Genomic DNA, 21,067 nt, shown 5'->3' on the forward strand with positions numbered 1-21,067 from the left:
TTTATTTTCTCTTTGTTAGTTTCTTGGGTTTTTGTTGTTGTTGCTTGTTTGTTTTTCAGAGATTGATGTAGAATAACTCCCTTTTTTGATTTCTGTTTGCTATAGGATATTGTCCACAGAGTCCATCAAAAGACATATGATTCCTAGTATCCTTAAAAATCAAGTGTTTAAATAATCTTAGCTCTGGACTCTCATGTGTGACTTTAACTACTTAAATAGCTGTAATGTTAATATTTTTACCATTACTATTCCTTTTCATAGATGATAAGTTCACACTGTGAAATCACTGTGATATCTGCTTCCCTGCATAAGTTAGACCATACAGCTCTAGCCAACTTATTCCTGCATTAGGCTTAAGGATTTATGCTAGAATTGATATATTCCTCTTAATAAGATATTGAGTCTTGACTTAAAGATACCTAATTAAGGAAAATTTAACACATCCCTTTAAAATCTGATTCATAGGATGATTGCTCTGTTATAAATGTGTCTGATTGAACTTTGCCAATTACACCATATTTTTTATTTATTATTCAAAAGTCAGGGCTTAATAACCTAATGTGCTTTATTAACAGCAACTTTCTCTGAGAAAAAAAAAAAGACAAAGTTGCCTTACTGCCAAGTGCACTGTTTATTGAGCAAGGTGGCATTCTGCAACAGGACTAGAATCCAAATTTAGCCTTATTAGTTGTTTTAGACTATAGCCGTGCCTATTTCTGACATAAATAAAGTCCAAGTCTACTGTCTTGTGGTCTGAGAAAAGATAGGACATGATACCTGGCAGAGCAGAAATAGGTGAGGGACAGAGATGAGGAAGAGAAAGGTTTTAATGTTCGTTTTTGAAGTTACATGTTTTTGAATGCATACTATTTACTGCATTCCCATTTTGCATTTAATTTGTATAGTTTAACTTCAATCAATTGGCACGGGAATGGTGATCAGGGCTGAAAAGAGAGTGGAACTGATTCATAATCACTATAAATCTAACATGCTGAGCAGTGTCTGGTCTTTGATTTTGTAAAGACTCCTCAAGATATTTGATATTAGGTTACAAGTCACGGAATGTACTGTTGTAACTTGTACAAGATCCTAAATAATTTGGAATTGGCTCATGTTCAGTTCTTATGATTTTTTAGGCTTCCTTTTTTCTAATGTACATAAATTATTCTTCCCAATCCCATTAATGTTAAATATGCTTGCTGAGTTGTCTTCCAAGAACCTTTTATTTAAACAGAGTCTACCTGAGATAAATTACCTTTTTTTTTGTTGTTGTTTTAAACTTACACCACCTGAATAAAAGACCTTTGGGGCTTGCTGTCTTTGTATTATGATTTATTTGTTGATGTCAAAAGATTGCACTGTGTAGCAGGTATACTTTTCTCCCTTGTGTACCAATACAGCTACTATTATCTGTCCTCTTATTGAGAAATCCTCCCCAGCAGAGCTGAGAGCAGAACCCTGGGCAGTTTCCTGCCCACCTCTTCAGATTCTGGTGCCTATCAAAACATCTTAGGAAGACTCAGTTTCACTGAGATTACTTGTAAGAAGTGAGGGAACTTCTAGGAGTTCCAGTGCTTACTCCTCCAGCAACACTGCTGGGAACTGGAGACACATCAACTCTCCATCCGTTCCCACTCACCCTTATCTCTACTGTTTTTCAAGGAATTTGCCCCTGCCAAAGCCTTCATCCTGTCTCTGCACACCTATGGTATTTTATATAAGCTACAGCTTGCAAGAGCATGCCACAGTTGCTGGCCAGTATCAATCACTCCAGACCCTGCAGAGCAGCAGTGTGGGAATGGGTAATACCAACCATCCTTGTCACTGGAATAGGGAGCTACAAGCTTTCTTCTCCTCACACGTGAAATAAACCTGTTCTTTTCCAATGAGAAACAAATCCTTCCCTGAAAGTGGCCCCTGGATTTTCACTTTCATGTCCTTGATTCCCAGAGAAAGCAAATATAAAGGCATTACTCACCAGTCATTATTCTACTTTATTCTTTCAAAATTCCTTTTATATAATTTGCTTTTGCCTCAATGAGGATACTCTGTGAGCTTCAGGATCCAGGCTTTTGCAGCTATCATAATTTTAGGATTCCTCTTAGTTAGCTCAATGCTGATAACAAAGTTGTAAGTTTCTAAATATGCAGGTTCTGTGATAGACCTTAAATACAAACTGCGTGTGGTGTTCTGAATACATGTTAATCCTATAGCTGAGCAGGTTTGCTTCTTTAACAAATCTGAATTAACATGATCCACCTTTTATGTGGATCAGAGATGAGAGACTTTGTGGGAGAAGGTGGATTTAAGAAATACTTTTGGCAAATAGGCAACCAGTTACAAGTAAAATGTTTTATCACGTATGCATATTTAAATAATACAGAAAGGAAAGCTCTTAAGTTAGAGAATACAGAAGAATATGGAATTTGTGACAGTAAAAACCTTTAAGCCAAAATTCTCAAAAGTTCATTTGTTCAGAAAAAAGATGTGGACATGATCTGAACTCAGACAGGAACACTCCTATTGCATATTTGCCACTGGTGATACACAGGCCAGTTGAAAAGGGTATGGTTGCTGCAGCAGGATGCTCTGCCTAGAATGGGGAGAACAACTCGACCAGTGCCTGATTTGCAAAGCTATCAGTGGTAAATGAAGAGGGGTGTCATGCTGCCTTTGGTGTTGAACAATGCTCAAACCAGCCTGACTCATCAATCCCAAAGTTAAACATCTAGATAGTGAGCTAAGATAGGGCAGACCTGGTAAAACACCAGGATAAAGGATCAAACAGGTGATACCACTGCTAACTTATGTAAAACTGCTGGGCTGACACAGCTGGCCTGGAGACACATGGCACTCATATATAAAAACCCAGTCCCAAATTTTAACACCAGGGTCTTCTGATGTGTCCCTTGTTGGGGTAGACGTGTGGAGATTTGTCCCTTGACTGGGGATGCCCTGCAAGGTTATTCCTTGAGGCTGAACAAAAGAGATTTGCCCACTGTCATTGGTATGAGTGAGTAGAACATCAATCTCTACCTAATAATTGGGTTTGCTAGCTTTAATAAAATTGCTTTAATACAATTGCTTTTAATACAATTTCTTCAATATTGTTTCATATTTCACTATGTTATAATAGTTGTTATAGTTCCTATACTCTGTAGTAAATAATTCTGATTAAGATCTTTTTGTGTAATCATTATCATGATAAACCCTATGTATTTATAAAAATATATCTAGTTTGCCATTCTTAATCCTGCAGGACAAAGCTGTATAAATGTTCAATTACACCTGTATAATCCTTTACACATAATTAATTGACAAGTCTAGGGTTAAAATTGTATCCAGACACACACTGGCTCCTCTCTGAAAAGTTTAGAAAGCAAGGGGGTCCTTTCTGCACCTCTTAACTCAATGTGAGGGCTTCTTTAATACTCTGTCTGAAGCTCCCTCTGTGCCTGCAACAATTGCACAACACAAAACTGAGAAATACCAATAGCTCCCATAACCATGTCCACTACTAACGCTGAAAGTGAGACAAAAGGTCTCTGAAGCCCTAGAGCTGTTTTGCCCACCTCTAAGTCAGAACAAGATTATTTATTTCATAATTACTGTTTTTATGTCTGTGGTAGTGTCAAATGTCTCAGACAAAAAGATTTGTAAATATAACTCCTATTCAACTGTACCAGTAGATTACTATTATTGTTTAGTAATTGGCTGCCTAACTTGTAATACCCAATGTATACACATAGAATCATAGGATATGCTGAATTGAAATAGACCAATAAGGTTCAAGTTCAACACCCTGCTCCTCACAGGACTACCTAAAACTAAACTATGCCTAAGAGCATTGTCCAGATTCCCCTTGAGCTCTCTCAGGGTTGGTGCCATGCCCACCTTCCTGGAGAGCCTGTTCCAGTGAACGATCAGCCTCTTGGTGACCTTTTCCTAATGTCCAGTCTGAACTTTCCCTGACTCAGCTTCACTCCATTTCCTTGTGCCCCACCAATGGTCACCAGGGAGAGGAGACCAGCAACTCCCACTACAGTGTTCACACTTTCGAGTATGACTCCGTGCTGGGACTTTCTGGCTTTCTTCACTATGGCTTTACTACCATGGGGCCTCCTAAGTAACCTTGGGCACCTCTGTGGGAGGAAGTGAGCTGTGATTGATGCCAGGAAACCACCTTTGGACACCATGCTGGACTCAGTTACTCCAGACCCGGGCCACTTAGGAGCAGTTGCCATCTCTCACCCATAAACTATTCCCCGAGTCCCACATCCACCCTGTCTCTGACCAAGGCTTTAGTCTTGTGGCTCTAGGTCGTAAGAAGTTTTATCACGTACCTTATCAGATAATTGAGTATAGTCTTTTGTAAGAGTTACATCAGGTAATATTTACAAATGCATGCAATCCCCAAAAGGAATTTGTCTCCACCTGAAGCAGCTGGTATCGAAGAACCTGCTATCAGGAAATAATTTCTTTTAAGAATATGTAAGCTGTTTAAGGCTATTTAATATCATAAAATGAGGGTCTCTCAGAGAACTGGGAAGGGAGGGGAGAGAGTGAGATGGAAAATTTGAGCGGACTGAAAGTTATTAATTTTTAGGAGATACTTTTCGTGCTGTCCCTACCCATCTGAAAGAATGTAGGTGTGGAGAACTAAATGCTCTTTCACCTAGAAGACTAGATTAGAAGTTAAATCCTTAAATTATCATTGAAAATTTATAATATATTTCTCTACAAAGTGTTGAAGCAATATAAAAACTGTAAACTATAATCTTGTCCATTTCTAATGTACCCCATTAAAATACACTTTGACTCTCTTTTTCCCCTCTCGAGTGACTGTAAAAATTACATAGCAGTAAAGGTATTGTCTTGACTTTTTTAATCTTCTTATATGTGAATTTCCATTAAAGTTCCTTCTTTAGGTAAAGGAAGAAGCTTGGTTGCCTTTTGCCCACAGCTAAATCAGTAAGGTCTGCAATTCTTTTACCAATTGAAGATGTTTCTTCATCTTCTTGATACATTCTCTCTTTGGATAAGGAGAGCAGTGTTCACATAAAGAGACAAAAAGGGACTGGATGAACAGTGTGCAGGATTTTTTCTTGTTGGTCATTGGTAAGTTTTCTGTCATTAGTTAAGAAGAAAGAGATGGAAAAGTTCTACTAAATCATCCAGTCCAGCTCCTCCTCTGTGCTACACTTCATATTCCCCATGCTACGCTTCATATTTTTGCTCAGAAAAAAATTTAAAGGGTTAGCATTTGTTCCTATATAAGCTTACTTCATACCACTGTTTCATGCTTTAACTTCCACTCAGGGAATCCTAAATAATTTCTGTCCATCCTTTCCATTGTATTTGCCAGATATTTGTAGGGTGTTATGTTTTCCCCCAAGCCACTGTGTCGCCAGTTTTTCTCTCTGTGGTATAACAGGGCTGTTAGACCCATCTACAGTTACGGCTGCCATTCCTTCTTGTGGCTCTTGCTCTATGCTGATATGTCAACCTTTGACCATTTGGACAGAATTTTTAGTCTCTGCATGACTATCTTGAGCTTAAATTTTGGAGAGCATAGAACAGCATAAGTCAGCCTTCCCTAAAACTGGGATTAAGGGGGAAAAGAAAGAAAAAAATACATTCTTTTCTCTTGAGAAGCTGTAACAGACACATGCCTTGCAGCACACACTTGACTTTCAGTTTCTGGGAAAGATGACCCCTAGAACTAGGCCTATCCTTTTTGTCACCTCCTGACAACCCTGTCAAACGATGCAATTTCAAGAGGAAAAAATCCTCTACTTATACAGGTTTAAAAGACCCTTCTTATGTTGATGACATTCTTCAAAATTTCTACCTTAATTCAGCATGCTCAACAACAACAGAGCTCTCATAAAATCTTGCCTCTTCTTGAGTGACTGAGCTTTCTTTAAGAGAGCTGAAAAGGTAGAAAAAGCCTCTATACTTTTTGTCCTAGCTGTCCATCCTTTTGTGGGCCCGAATATCATGCATGAGAGCAGGAAATTGGGCTCTTGTGTGTTCTCAGCATTCCCTTTGCTTTGACATTTGTAGGAGGTAAAGAGGCATGGCCTGACTAATGGTGAGAGATGAGGAAGGTGGGAAGTGCTAGGAGTAGAGAGGAAGGAAGTGGTGTGAGCCCCAAGAAGCAGCTTAAGGAGCACAGAGCAAGGATTATGGACAAACAGAACTGTCAGGCCATGGATGGAGGAGAGGATAGGAGATAGGGGAGGCAGGAGCTATGGCAAGTAGAAGACCAAAACAGAGATCAGACAAGCAGAGGTAAACATGAACCAGGATGTGAGTACAGAGAAATACACTGTTGACAGATCACACAGCTACAGGCTGTATCATCATGAATACTCACAAAGGCACCAAGCTAAAATTGCACTGGCATTTCCTACCACTTGAATGCTTGATTTTGCAATCTGAACATTCTTTTAACATAAATTTTTAAATGTAGCTCTCTGTAGATATATAATCCAGAGTTATGTATTTAGATTGTGTTGTGTACATATAATCATGCTTAGCTTCTTTGTATGGAAATGCAATGATACAACTTGCTCCAGGCTCAAGCCTTGAGCTCTTTTCACGTGTCCATAGCCTCAGTCTTATTTGATCAGCATGTAATCACTCTGTCATTCTTCTCTGAATTCCTTCTAAATTACTAAGGAGGTACCCAAGACTGAATATAATAATTTGTCCATGGTCAGACCAGAGCTATAGGGAAATAATGTTACACTCTATGTCTTCTTGCATAGTTGATACTTCCGTCAGCTACACTCTTTTGCTGCCATACTACACTACAAATTCAAATCTAATTACATGTTCTGCATCATACCTCTGTTTCATTAGTGCTTCCCTGCTGGCTTCTCCGTGCTGCTGTGCGTGCTTCTACACAGAAAACAATCCTCTCTGTGTGAAGGTGGGATGGGGGTGGAAGTAAACAGAAGAACACAAATAATAATTCAGATGAAGCAGTAGAAGTTGATCTACTATTCCAGAAGTTGTTCTACTGGTTGACTCTACTAGTAGTTCCACCACTCTTCAAGTCAAAAAGGAAATCTAGAGGATTAAAAAAACCAGTTTGGCTTAAAGGGAAATTCAGTCTTCTGTAAAGATTATAACAAATACTCTTCCATTATTTTCAGAGTGTATCTATCTAAAACTGTCTATCTGCCTACACAAAAAGATGACAGCAGTGACAATAAGTTAGGGTGTATACAAATCTGGGGTGGAGAGCAAAAGAACTCAGAAGAAAATGGGTCAGGGCAGTTAAAAGACAACAAGAAGAATATGTTAAGAATATTGAGAGCAAACAGAATCAAAATGACAGTGTTGATTGATTAGTATAAAAATTGACCAATGGAGAAAGAGCAAAAGTGCTAAATAAGTGTGTATGGTTTATGTTTGCAGGGAAAAAATGTGATAGAACTATATATTAATTGAAACTTTCCACTTTAAGAGTCATGAAGTGTGATGATAAACAGAGCTACCAGAATTAGTCATTTTAAAATCAGCAAGTCCAAATAACATGTATATAATAACAACTTTTAAAGAGTTGGCTAGGAAACACTGGGGAAAAAAGGCAGTCTAAAATAAAGCTAATACAGTACTAACAAATCAGAGAACTCCTGAGTCTTTGCAACCATCAGTTAGCTTGGCCTACTGCTTATAATGCTTTTAGCAATTTCTTGAGCAACATATAAAAGTTACACATTTTAGATGGTGCAGAGACTGAAAGAAAGATAAATAACACAGAATACAGACCGTTGGTACAGAATGACCTAGTAGGCTAGTTGTGGTGAACCAAAATCTTTCAGGATGGGAAAATGCAATGTTGTGAACACAAGAACAAGGAAAGTAATCCATAAAGAATTGAGGTCATGGTTTGAAATAGTCTTAGATGGTTGAGTTGGATAGTCAGCCTAATGTGAGTTGTAATAGTGATGTTGTAGACAAAAAGCCTTTTTGGAAATCTTTGTCTGCCAAAGTTAAATTACCATTGCACTAAAGTTACTGTACCCAGTTCTGCTGCTCATGATATGGCAGAGAAAAGAGTTCAGGGTTCCTAGAATATTAGGATATATGGGAGGACACAAAGAATTTGATTTGATATATATATATATACACACACATATATACACATATATATATATGGGAACAAAATTTGATAATAAAGGGTTTCTCAGTCTAGCAGACATAACACGATCTATTGGCTGGAAGGAGAGGCTAAACAAATTCCATGAGAAATATGGAACATGTTTTTAACATTAGAACAAAGTGCCAAGTGTTGTGGTATAGCTTCTATCACAGGAATTACTTTTATCGGGGTTGGATGCCTTACTAAACCACAGCTGTTGGAGATGAAGCAAGAATTAAATCAGAAAAAATACTTAAGACTGTATTGCTGTTGTATATTAGATAATCACTTATTTAATGCTGTTCTTAAATTCCAGGAATATTTTACCCTGGATGCACAAATCTGAATATTTCCAAGATTAACACTGATACATGATTTTTGCTTTTGTGCCTCTGACTGCAAAAATTGGTAATAGAGAATATTTGTATACTTTTGTCAACTGTGAAATGTAATAATTAAAACACCCTAATGTACAGGCATGATTCAGGCCTTTAATTAGATGGACTGTCCCAGACTTTAGGAGGCTTGGTAGAACCAAAAGTATGAAATCAAGTCACTGTTGTTTGATTTTGAGTGTGCACCTCTGGAGTTTCTGAGTTTTAAGCCCTGATTGTTAACTCTTGATGTTGCATGATTGCTTTTTTTGCATTTAAAATGTTTTTCTTTCCTTTATATGAAACAATACTGGCTGAACTTCCAGTTCAGCAAAACTGATGAAACTAAGCTTATCAGTAAATTTTAGCCCATATGTACCCCTGTGATGAGAATGCCTGTAAGTATACAGGAAGTACATTACATAAATTAGCACATGGAAAATGTATTGAGAAAGATTTCCATTTACTCTTTGTTTGAGGCATAACAATATTAGCTACGATGATTACAGGCAAACTCACATGTTACTCTCTTAATAAGCACATATACATAATTTGATCCCCAGTAAATAGCAGCACAAACACTTTCAGAAGTCTCTTTAACACAAGTCCATGTGTGTCAGACAGACACACCATATCAGACAGAGTGCCCTCTGTGAAACCCTGATCAGCTATTTCTTTTTGTGAGATGAAAAGTCTCTCAGCATCTCATTCTTGTCTCTGTAGCAACTCTTTGTATCTTATAGAGCCTAAAAAACCCAAACAAATATAAATGAGAGTAAGTTTAAGCAATTCTCTATCAAGTTCAAGTCTGACTATTCACTTAAATCAAACACAAGCTAAAATACTAGTGGCACCAATGCTCTGTATTTGACAAATGTAGGAATGTTCATATCAGCAGGACACCACAAATGTGCCTGTTTCAGGGCACTTCTAGGAAACAAGCATGCAACAGGAGGGCGATGACCCACTGAAAATGATCTATGTGAAACATACACATCAAACCAGTTATTCAACATGCTGTTGTGATTTTCTTTGACGTTGGGTGCTGCATAGCCCTTACAAACCTGAGCACTCCTGAGTGCAGGTATCTGTTCCTCCCCTCTGAAAGGTTGTGTGCAAACCCTGTTGGGGTGGGGCACCAGATATAGAGACACTGCAACTTGGAAACAGTGACAGCTGCTGAGCTGGCATCACATGCTTGAGATGAGTGTCCAGAAGCAATTTATCAACCTTTTGCTCTTCATACTTAAATATGTTTTAAGAACTGCAATTGTACCCAAGCGTGTGTGCCCCTGACGCTTTTGGGTCGTGGTTGTAAGACAGTTCAGGAGTATGTTCAAACATCCCTCACTTATACATGTAAAAGGTGGAGGGTACCAGCTGCTGGGCTGCCTTCTTTTGCAGAGACAGATCTTGAGATGATGGTGCTGAGGTTTGTGCTTTCCTCCCTGTCTTCAGAGGAATGTAGCACATGACTGCTGACCAAGGATTTTGCAAGTCCAGGCCCTCCTGAACCAACATCACTGGCCAGTTTCCTGTAAATCCTGAACAAAAAATCCACACATCATAACCCTATCGCTTGTGAAGGCCTTTACAAACTCATTCCAGGATCCCATGGAGATGAGGAGATCCAATTTTTGCTTATGAAAAGCCCAAGGTAGAGACCTAAATTTAGTCCTTTTACTCCCAGACCCAGGTTATCGCTCTCCCAGCGTGGGGGGAAGTCCAGAAACACACAAGCCTTCACCAATTCCTACCCAGAAGCTGATGAGTGCTGGGTGGAACTGGCCACACAGCGGGTGCGGCCATGGCACCTACACAAAAGAAGCTGATTCAGCTCATTCCCAGATAATTTTCACTGTCTTTCCCTGCTGGAATTTGTGGGAGGGCTAGACCAGCAACAGCACCATCAGATAGATCTTCCTCCAGCTCCTCGGGTTGCAGTGTGTAGCAAAAGAAGAGTGGTAACTCCTGCACCGGTGGGAGTGGTTTGGGGAGCTCCACAGGAAGGATCAGTGCTAGAGCTGTCTCGGGCATGGAGGCCTCCCCTCATGCTAGGGTTGCTCAGCTCTTTCACAACACTCCTAATGGTCTCGCCTCCCGGGACTGGAGCAAGGCTTGCAGCTACTTAGTGACCAGTCTAAATAGCAGTCTTGCAGAACCACAAATTAGATTAGAGCAGGCTCTGAAATGCTGACAGATCTGTGCCTATGGTCTCCAAGATTGGCCCTGACCATTCAGGGAATAAGCCACTGTGAATAATAATCTTTGGGAAAAATCAGTGCCACAATTCTTACAGTTCATCTCGGAGTGAAGCGACCAGTTTCCGAGTTGTCGTCCACTTGAGTCTCAAGAAATCTGTGGGCAGCTGTGTGAGAGTCATCTGTGAAAAGAAAAGCCACATGAAAGTTGAAGTTAGGGATAGATGGTATATAGCATGGATATGCTATGGATATCAAAGATGCATTTGAGTGATTAATAGAGAAAGATTAAGTCAAAAGGATGAGAGCTAGAAGAAGGCACTGATTACAATAGCTCTATACTCTTAGTGCTGAAAATAGGTTTGACGAACTCTGGATCTATTTCTGTGAATTGAGAGAAGATATAGCAGCACTGTGAATAAAGTAGATAAAAGCATGGCATTAAAATTAGATGTGAATAGGAAGTGTTAACCAATCTAATAACAAAGTCCAGTATTTTGTGGGGTTGCTTTCTGAGGCAGGTAGCAAGAGACACCCTTCATGCAGTTCTTTTTTCAGTTCTAGCTCTTTTGTACTGCTGTGCAGCTGACTCTGCAAGCACAGATCATGCTGTGCTTACAGACTCAGTTGCCTTGCTTTCTCTTTTATTCTAGTAGCTGAACTGCATTAAATAAGCCCAAATAATAATGTCTTTTCCTTTCTATTGCTTCTTTACGTAGGCAACTGTTAAAGTTGCTAAGGGATTGTTCCATGACTCTGAAGAAGAGATTATTTACATGCTCATAGACAGAAGTAGGTCTGAAGGAATATTATTATTGAATGGTCATTGGCATGATGGCTAAATTCAGTAATACTGTGTTAGAGAGTACATTTTTATGTTCCTAGATAGTCCTAGTATAGACCTTTGTAGCTGACAACTTTCTCAGTTCAAAAAGTTTGCAATTATCAGAGAAGCAAAGCTTCAGTATATGGAAGACCTGTCAGTCCAGTCTAGCAGGAGTAAATGCATTAAATTATTTATGAGTAAACTCCACTTCCTTCTAAAACAGGGGTGTGAGAATTGTTCCCAGAGGGAGTTTGTTTTCTAATTCCTTTGCTTCAGTTAACATTAGTATATTGTCTCACATAAAACAGTAATTTACTGTATTTATTGCCTTCATTGTTTGTAAGGAGCTGTAGCTTAGCCTTTTGTTTTGCTTTAAGCAGGTTGTGAGACAAAATATGCTTTTAAATGTCAAAGAGCTGGTTAAAACACACACACTGTTTAAAATAAGTTACAATTTATATTTGACATTCAAACAATTCATTTTTTTTTAAAAAAGTTTCTTACGACATTTGCCCAGACAAACAAAGAAAAGCAGAAAAGGATGGAAAGGAATGTGCCACTGAAGGTGCCACCGTGACCAACACTCTTCAATGACCAGGCGTCTGTATCTATTGTTATCCACTGTGTCCTTTGTGAGCTGCTCTCCATTTACCTTTGTGTACACAAACACCTTTTGGGCAGGCACTTGCAGTTCCTCAGTGCTCAGCCATTCCAGGAACCTCATCCTCAAGTGAAATGGAGATGCTGAGTATCTTTGATCTGCGTTCAAATTGGAACAAAACTAACATCTATACTCTCTAGAAAACCACAAAGAACTACAAACATGCATTCAGTCAGCACAATGCAAGCCCCTGCTGTTGAGCATAGGTCTGAGACTGACTGGCTTACAGCTGCTGTAGGGATGGCACAGCCTAGGGATGGAACCTGGTGGCATAGAGACATGTCTGGGGGCTTGTGCCACACACAGCTGGAGTTTCATGCTGTGGCACATTTCTGTTGGAAATCAGACGTTGAAAGGAGCTGGTCTGTAAGCACAGGGAGCGGCTGGGTCGCTGTCCTGGCAGCTTGGTCAGCTGTGTTGGACATCTACAGAGTGGTGATCCACAAACGCTGATCACCAGCACAAGACAAGGTGGCAATCTGCTGACACTGGTGCACAAATAGGTGCTCGGTCTGTGAAGCATCTCATACCCCTGTGTGAGAGGAGTAGGAGCTGTCTCCACCAAACAGGGATCATCCCTGTGAGTGCCCCAAGCTGCTGCAGACCCGCTCCTGCTGCAGCATAGTGATGCTCTGGCTGACTTCTTTCTTCCTCACTTGGGAAGAAAGTTCTCCTGGTAACCTGCCTGATGCAGGTGTCTGGGCTTAGAAGTTCTCATGGAAACAAAAGCAAGTGCAAATCTTACATTTGGCACTTTCAAAGGACTAAATTGCTTCAACCTGCTTTGGTTTGAATGCAAAGAAAGATGTTCAAGGTGCTGTCACAAGTTAGTTATCATGTCAGAGGAATGGTTTCTTCTGCTGTTCAATATTTCTCTTAGTTCCACTCCCCATCTATCATACTCAAGATTAAGTGTGAAGCATAATAGCCACTAACTTAGTTAGTGCCTGCAGATTTGTCTTGTCATGGGAATAGTTATTAGCTTGGTTTCATTTGAAAGATTATAACTTGGTGTCTCAGCAGGCAGAATTTTCTCATTAAAGCCCAAGTAATAATAGTCAGTATAAAAAAAAGTGACTCTACTGTTTAGTGATATTGCTACCCACGCTTGCGACTGAAACTACAACTAATGACTGATTCTTTTTTACCATTAGAAATCCTTTATTTTTAGGGCCTCCAGTAAATTATACTAGTGTGGCTCTTGCCATGAAAACTCTGAGAATGCAGTATGCTGTGCTTATTTCAGTAATTTTCAAAGAATTTTTCAAAGAAAGAAAAAAAAGAAAAAATTCTAAAGCAGAAAACAGTTTTCTACAAAGACTGAAAAATTATTTTGAAACATCATGTATTGACAAATACGCCTAAATTTAAAAAAAGTCAATCTCTGGGGTCTCGCTTGGACAGATATTTTATATTTATTTGTACTAGTTATATGTGAATCTCAAATACTAATGAAGTATTTGCACTAAGAGTGGACATGAAGTAAGAAAAACACATTTGAAAGTGAACACAATAAGTCTAACCTTTGACCAGGTGTAGTGTCTGTACCTCAAAAAGTGTTTAAAAGAATGATGAAGGACATAGAAAAATATACTGAAATTTTCCAGGATAAGGCATGAAGGAAGCTTCATTTGCTTGCTTTCAGGGAGAGAAGGAAACTATAGTCTGTGAGTCCATACATGAAAGAGAGGGTCTAATTTGAATAATATAGGTCAATAAACTAAACTGAACTAAACTAAAATAAAATGCAGTAGAACTGGAAGCTGAAGTTATACTAAATCAGGTCAGGAACATTTTCAAGAGTGATGGTATTTAAACACTAGAACAACTTACCTAGGAGGGCAGTGAATCCTTCAACATTGAAAGTGCTTAAATCAAGACAGATATCTTCAGAAAGATATACTGTCTTCACACAGCAGTTATAGCCTGGCACAGCCAGTACTGAGTGTTCTGTGGCCAGAATTATGCAGAAAGACAAAACAAAGCTTGTCATGGTTTCTTCTAGCTTTAAGCTCTAGTTTTTGGAGATGCACTTTCCCTATTTCTAATTTATTTAGCAAGTATCATTATGGTTACATGACGCATGTAGGCAAAGCTCAGACTGAAGTTTAAAGAAGAAAGGTGGGGAGATTGTGATTAATCATGTAACTCTGGGTGTGTATTCGTATCACACAAATAAACCCAGTTGCTTAAACTAAGAGGCTGGGCTTCTTCAGTAGTTATGGATGAAAAGAGAGAAACTCCTTCCAATGGCATCTGATGGTACTCATCACTCTCTCTAATGCCCTCACAGGTGGTTCTGGAGACATGCCTCCAAAGGTTAGCTGTTGTTTCCTGAAAAAGTCCCTAAAAAGAAGGAAATTCCACCCTTTTCCTTGTGATAGAGACTGTATTTTTCAACTGGCAATTAATTAAAGAGACAAGGTAATTTTCTACTGGGTCAGTTCCCTTTTATGGTTTACAATGCAGTTGCGTGAATTTTGGCACTGCATGAGCAAAGGGGTAGGATGTGTGACTTGGGGGGAGCAGGACAGTGAGCACAGCGGGTCCAGCCTTTGTGCACCATCCCAGGCTTGGACATTACATGCAGGTCCAGAAACTTCACTCTTAGGGTTCACATCTGGAGGTGTGATCACAGCTTTTCTTTACCTCTGGGGATTAAGTAGGGGTATAGAGCCATGCTCATCCCACTAGCTTCATGAGGTTTTATCAGATCATAAAAGAGCATAAACTGGCAGCTTCATTTTCCAGCTGCCACCAGAGAAAATCATGATTTTTCTGAGTTTCTTAAAGCATCATCCCATAGTCTGGGAACTTCCTGTGGTTCATAATGGCTGGATGAGTAAAAAGGAGGTGAGAGACAAGTACACCCTCCATTATTATCATGCAATTTTCTGTGTCAGATGTACCTCCATCAGAAATTAAAATAAAACTGCTGCTCTGAAGAAGCTGATAGCAATATTTGTCTGGGCATTTTAGAACAGATAAGATTCTTGAGGTTTCTGTGTCTTCTACATCCATAAAGAGATGTAAGTGCTACCTCTCAATTGAAATTAATGAGAATTAGGCACCCAAATGTATTTGTGGATTTGAACCCTTATGTTCTAATTACCGTGGCAATTTAATATGCGGAAAAACAGGTTCTGCTGCTGGAATCTTGTCTACACCAAGACCTGGTGAAATATTTATGTTAATTTTCTTTCTAGACATGGCTTGAGTTTGCACTGATGACTATGCAAAACCTTTCTTGATTGTAGAGGACATGTACAATATGGAAGGCCCTGAAACTAAACCTTGTGCACTTGGCTTAGAAAAGGTTATAAGATACATATTCATGAACTGTGTGCCTTGCTGAGTGAAACAAAATAGTTACAAACAAAATAATAAACAAAAAATATAACCAAATCTTACTTAACATAAATAATAGAACATAGAAGCAGCTGATTTTTTCTAAACTGTTTCTTCAGTAGATCTTCATGAATCAGTTATCACTGTACTGATTTCTGAAGGTCACAAGACCATATAACCAATATTCCATGCAATAGCATATACACCTCAATTATTTTTTTTCATAAAGAAAGAAGGAAATATAATGACTGTCTGTTTAATTTGCAGACTCTTTGCTGTTTGAGGCCAGTATAATTACCAATATTATTCTTATGCATGTACACAACACTGAAGCACCAGTGTTAAAGGAGACACCTTCATTCTGGATGTTCTTACTTCAAAGTAATGAAATCCATAACTTCAAACCACAAGAATGAACTTTTCAATGTTAAGTGCCTAGTCCTAGTGTCAGTGTATAGAACAACCTTGGCCAAAAAAGCCCAATTAGGCCATGTAAATGAAGTGCTTTTTCAGCCAGTCCTACTGGGAAAACCAGCTTTGTCTGAATGGTTGTAATTACAGTTGATGGGGAAGGGGGAAAACAAATTTGCTATGCATGAGCCCTTCCCAAGTAGCCTTTTTTTCTTCTAACACTTGCATATCTACAAGAATGGCACTATGAAGGGAAGGAAAAAAGGACTCTCTGTCCTTATACGCGTTCTTATTCTCTTCAAGAATCTCAGTGATACATTAAGTTTGCTATGGGAGAGGTGCTCCTTTCTCTGATACTCCTTTTGTTTACTTTTCTCTGCCTGACAGCCTCACTGGGCTGCTTGTCATAATCAGCAGCCTAGGTACACACATCTCCATAAAAGCTATACTTCATAGCGTAGGTCTATTTTCCTATTTGGGTCCCTTCTTTAGATTCACACCCCCAGCAAAACATGTGAAAGTGAAATCAAACAGCAATGTGCAAAATTCCCAAAGCAGTGTTTTTCTAGACTTTTCAAAGTGTCACATTCCTCTCTCTGTCTGTTCTTGAGAATGCTCCCCCCACTGCTGGTCTGGATTCACTCTGTGTGTTACATCACCTGCATTCCTCAAAAAAGAGTTAATTTTTCCGTGCAATAAATGTACTCATCTGAATTCACATCACAGTGTGCAGCTTACTTGCTGTGTCTCTGGATTGCAAGTTGGGCTGTCTCTAACTCCTGGCAAGGAAAAATAGGGCACCAGACCAGTACAATTACCTCCAGGGATGCTTCCTATGTGCCATTCTGGCTTCTGTGGCTAAGGGCTCACGAAGGTCACATAGCTCTTTCTTAGATATAACTTTCAAATCCTCTCTATTTGTTTTTACTGCTCTAATTCTTAAATAGTGCAGATTCATTTCTGCCCACATCGTATGCATCAGTCTTTCAAAAGGATGCCTCTTTCCACAAATATAAAGCTATTAATCACAAATGTTCTATTTACAAGTTACAGTATGAGTGACTCTTTAATATATTAGTCATAATGTAGTGCCTAGCTTTATTTCCTTTATTTAAAAATAGCTAATGATCCTTATTTCAATGAGTATGTTAATGCCAATAATATCAGCATGTTTTGCAGTGCTAAAGCACTAAACGGGAAGGGATTGTTCAGAGATGAGTTACTTGGTTTGAGATGGTTTTTTGTTTTGGCTTAGGTTTGGTTTTTTTTTCTTCCATTGATGCATACACTGACTGGAAAAAAAAATAACACATGCAGGAAAATTGCCCAAACTATCCAGGTTTTTCACCAGCTTATTAAGGTAAGGGTATCTCTGGCCATTGTTATAAGAAGTCTTAGCACATAAATATTTTAGTATGTCATATGGTAACTGTTTTATGTGAGCAATGAAAGGAACTAAAAGCAGTGGAGTCAGGAAGGAGAAAAAAGTATTGAAGTTGTAAAGACTACTTTTTTGCCCTGTGTGGGATCAGTTTGGCCAGGCACTGGTGTAGACAAGGACACACATGTTTTCTGGGTCATGATCTGCACTTCACCACATCAAGATCCCGAGTGTAAATGAATGCTGATCCATCAGCATTATTTTTGCCTGATTCATGCTGTGCTTAGTAAAACCTTGTACACAGGCACATGATCCAGCTCCTGAAGAGTGAAAGGTATGAACAGAAATGAGGTTTCTATGTGAGAGAGCCGAACTAAGTGAGCGGAGGTTGCTGTTGCTAGTGTAGGTTGTGGTCTTCCCTAAAGGAATGACTTATTTCACAGGAAACCTCTTTCAAGACTGATAACCACTGAGGAAAATGAAGCAAAGCAAACTCCTGAGTGAGTTTAAAGGATGCCTACTGTTGTTCCATGTTTTTCAACAAAGGTAATGGCACTACCATTTCACAACTAGAGGATGTGGTATATATTAATCTTGGTGTCAACAAGCCTTAGTGTTAATCAAGGTGGCATTCTTGTTAGGTTACCTGTTTCCAAAGACTAACCATTAAAAGAGTTGTGGATGTATATTCATTCTTATGCACAGGTCAGACAGAAAGTGGGTCAGGGTGTACTCACTCTGATTGGAAAGCCCCTTTGAGTTGTCTCAGACAGGAACAAGTTATAGCAGTCATGTAGACTATGAGAGAATCATGAAATCTCCAAAAGGAGGAATTGGATCCTGGGCAACTGGCTATAGCTGGCCCTCCTTGATCAGGGGGATCAGACCTGATGACCTCCAGAGGTCCCTTCCAGCCTCGGACATTCTGTGATTCTGTTAACATGCTGATCTTTCTTTTTGCTATAAAAATCCCCTAGAATGCAGTGGTTCATCAGATCTTTGTGAGATGGACTGGCTCGTGATACAGAGGGTAAGGCCAGATTAAGGTCAAGCCCTTTCTTACACAAAGGACTGAGCACTCTGAAAGTTAGATAAATTAGTCTGGTTGAATGTAGCTATTTGTGTGTTCTTGTGTGTGCTTAGACATTTCATAGGAAACTGAGAGAGGCCACTAAAGACCACTTGCTACATTACCATGTTTGCCTTGAGTGACTTTCCCTCCATTTGTAACTGGAAAACAGTGACAGCATCTTGGTAATTGTACCAATGCACTGTGTGTCTGAGATTCCCAAGTGCTATTACTGCACCTCCTGGGCCATATCTTGTGGCTATGCATTTGAGGTTCATAATGGAATGGAAAGTGCTCTTTTTTACAGAGTGAAATATATATATGTGCATGATATCTTTTTCCCTAAACTAAATCTGAGACCTTGCATCAGTAACAATGTGAATAAATCCTTTTTTTTTTTTTGCAATAAAAGCATGCTGTTTGAAGTCTGTCACATTAAAATAAAGATTTGAACACAGCTAGAAGTCACAAATGGAAAAGAAAAAAGTATTTACAAGAAATCAAGTGAAAGAAAATTCCTTTTGAGCCAAACACTTCAATTGTACAGAATTGTTGCTTTATATTAGGAGACACTGTAGAGAGTTTTAACATTACTATGTTCAGAACACTGCTATTACATAGCAACAACCTTAGGAATAAGACTGAAAAATATTTGCATATAGGACCTAATGTAAAACCTGACTTATAGCAATAGTAAACTGACTTACAGCTTTTTTTTCCCTTCTTTTTTTTTTTTTCTTTTTTTTTTTTTTCCCCATTGACTTCAGCACACTTTTAACCAATCCAGATTAACCTTCCCAGAAATGCTGGAAATGCTGGAGGGAGGATGAATATGGATTTGAGGGAGGGAAAGGTAGTGGCTCTGTCTGGCAGGGGGTGATGACAAGACCGGGGACTCAGGATGTTTTGATTTGCTGATCAAGCTGTTGAAATGTGGGGAAGAAATGCTGCCACTTCTTTTACTGATATTTGTTGGGAGACACTCATTATGTATTACTTCATACGTATGTGTATGTGCATGTGAGGCTTTTCAGAGCTTTGGATGAATGCCTTTTACATAGCATTTTTAAGATCAAAATCTATACAATTATGTGGATTCCTGCATGTAAATGATTTTAGGGAGTCTGGTGTTATAGCATTTTTAATTTTCTAGTAGATTTTATGATAGTGTAAAGTGATAAATTATCTTTTGTGGCTGTCAGAGTTATTTAACTATCTGCAGACACACCATTAGCAGCAGCAGTCTGTGCCCAGTCGGTGTTCCTCATCCCTCCCTGGGAGACTGCTCCCAGGGAGAAGGGTTTCCAGGCACTTCTGTGCAAGGCCCTTTTGGCAGCAGTGCCACTGGGGTGTGGGGGACAACCAGCCAGCCCTGGTGCACTGCAGTCTGGAGGACATTCTTCTACCACGCTGTGGAGAAAGCTACCAAACAAGCATCACTTATTATTGACTTTCCATTGCTACTGGCCTGTGTTAAAACCAGTGACATAGAAAAGAAAGGTTCCATTTCCCATTACCAGATATCCAATCCCCCTAGAAAACATCTGTTGAATCTGGGATGATGCCATGGTATTAGCTCTTCAGTTGCATGCTGTTTCATTGGCTGTTCTCAGCGCTGTCCTGTCTATCACAACGCACAATCTCTTTTCAGAGATGTTTCAACCACATTGTTAGGGTCCCCAGTCCCATTTCTTTGAAAATCAGTGGTAGCTTTTAGCCTTTTGCGCACAACTTGAAGTTTAGAAACTTGACTCTGTGCAGGGTGTAAGACAGGGAACAAAAGTTTCCCGATGATTTCATGTGACAAAAGTTCTGCAAAGAAAAGAAGTGGGTCTGCAGAAATTCTGCAAGTTGCTGTGTTTATGATCCCAAGAATCTCGCACTGGAGTGCCTCGGACTCATAACTAAGTGCTTCTCAAAATGTTCATTTTTGAAGACAGTATAAGAGAACCGTCTTTAGAATTCAAGTAATATGCTACCAACCAGAGGGAGAATAATACAGAAATACTTTCTTGATGATGTGTGCTAAAGCAGCAGGCATTTAAGAGCAACGAATGTCAATCTCTGAGGTTTTTGTAGAGAATTGCAATTTATGACGTGTTAGGGTAAACAGTTGGATTATATTTCTGAAATGCATGTTCCATCAGGTAAAATCATTGTGATTATAGGCCCTAGTACTTTCAGTAAGTTATGCACTAAAAGGCTGAAATTGTAAAACAAGTATGCTTATGCTTTACTGTTAATCCGTCTTTGTATCTACGCTGAGTAAACTACAAGAGAAACTGCATTAAACAATAAAGGCAAAAATGGCATGTTATGTCATCTTGATAAACAATGACTGTTATACTGTTTTCCTTCAAGAAGCAACTGTGACTGGCCTCTGTATTCTCCCTCAATGGAGAATGTGCCTGACTGTAAAAAACCCCGTAGGATTATTTAGAAGTTACTTTGTTCATGCCTCTCAGTGAAAGCAGCACTTTTTCTGCCTCTTCTCGCTTTGCTGCTTTTCCTTCATTTCCTCAGCTCTTATCTATTAGAGAAAGCTGAACTTGTTATTTCGAAAACAACCTACTTTTATGTAGACTATGAATTTTGAACAAAGTGAAATAAAACTTCTTTTAAGTGGTTTTGGAAAAGTTTG

This window comes from Prinia subflava, chromosome 1, assembly GCF_021018805.1.
Source record: "Prinia subflava isolate CZ2003 ecotype Zambia chromosome 1, Cam_Psub_1.2, whole genome shotgun sequence".
Lineage (NCBI taxonomy): Eukaryota > Metazoa > Chordata > Aves > Passeriformes > Cisticolidae > Prinia > Prinia subflava.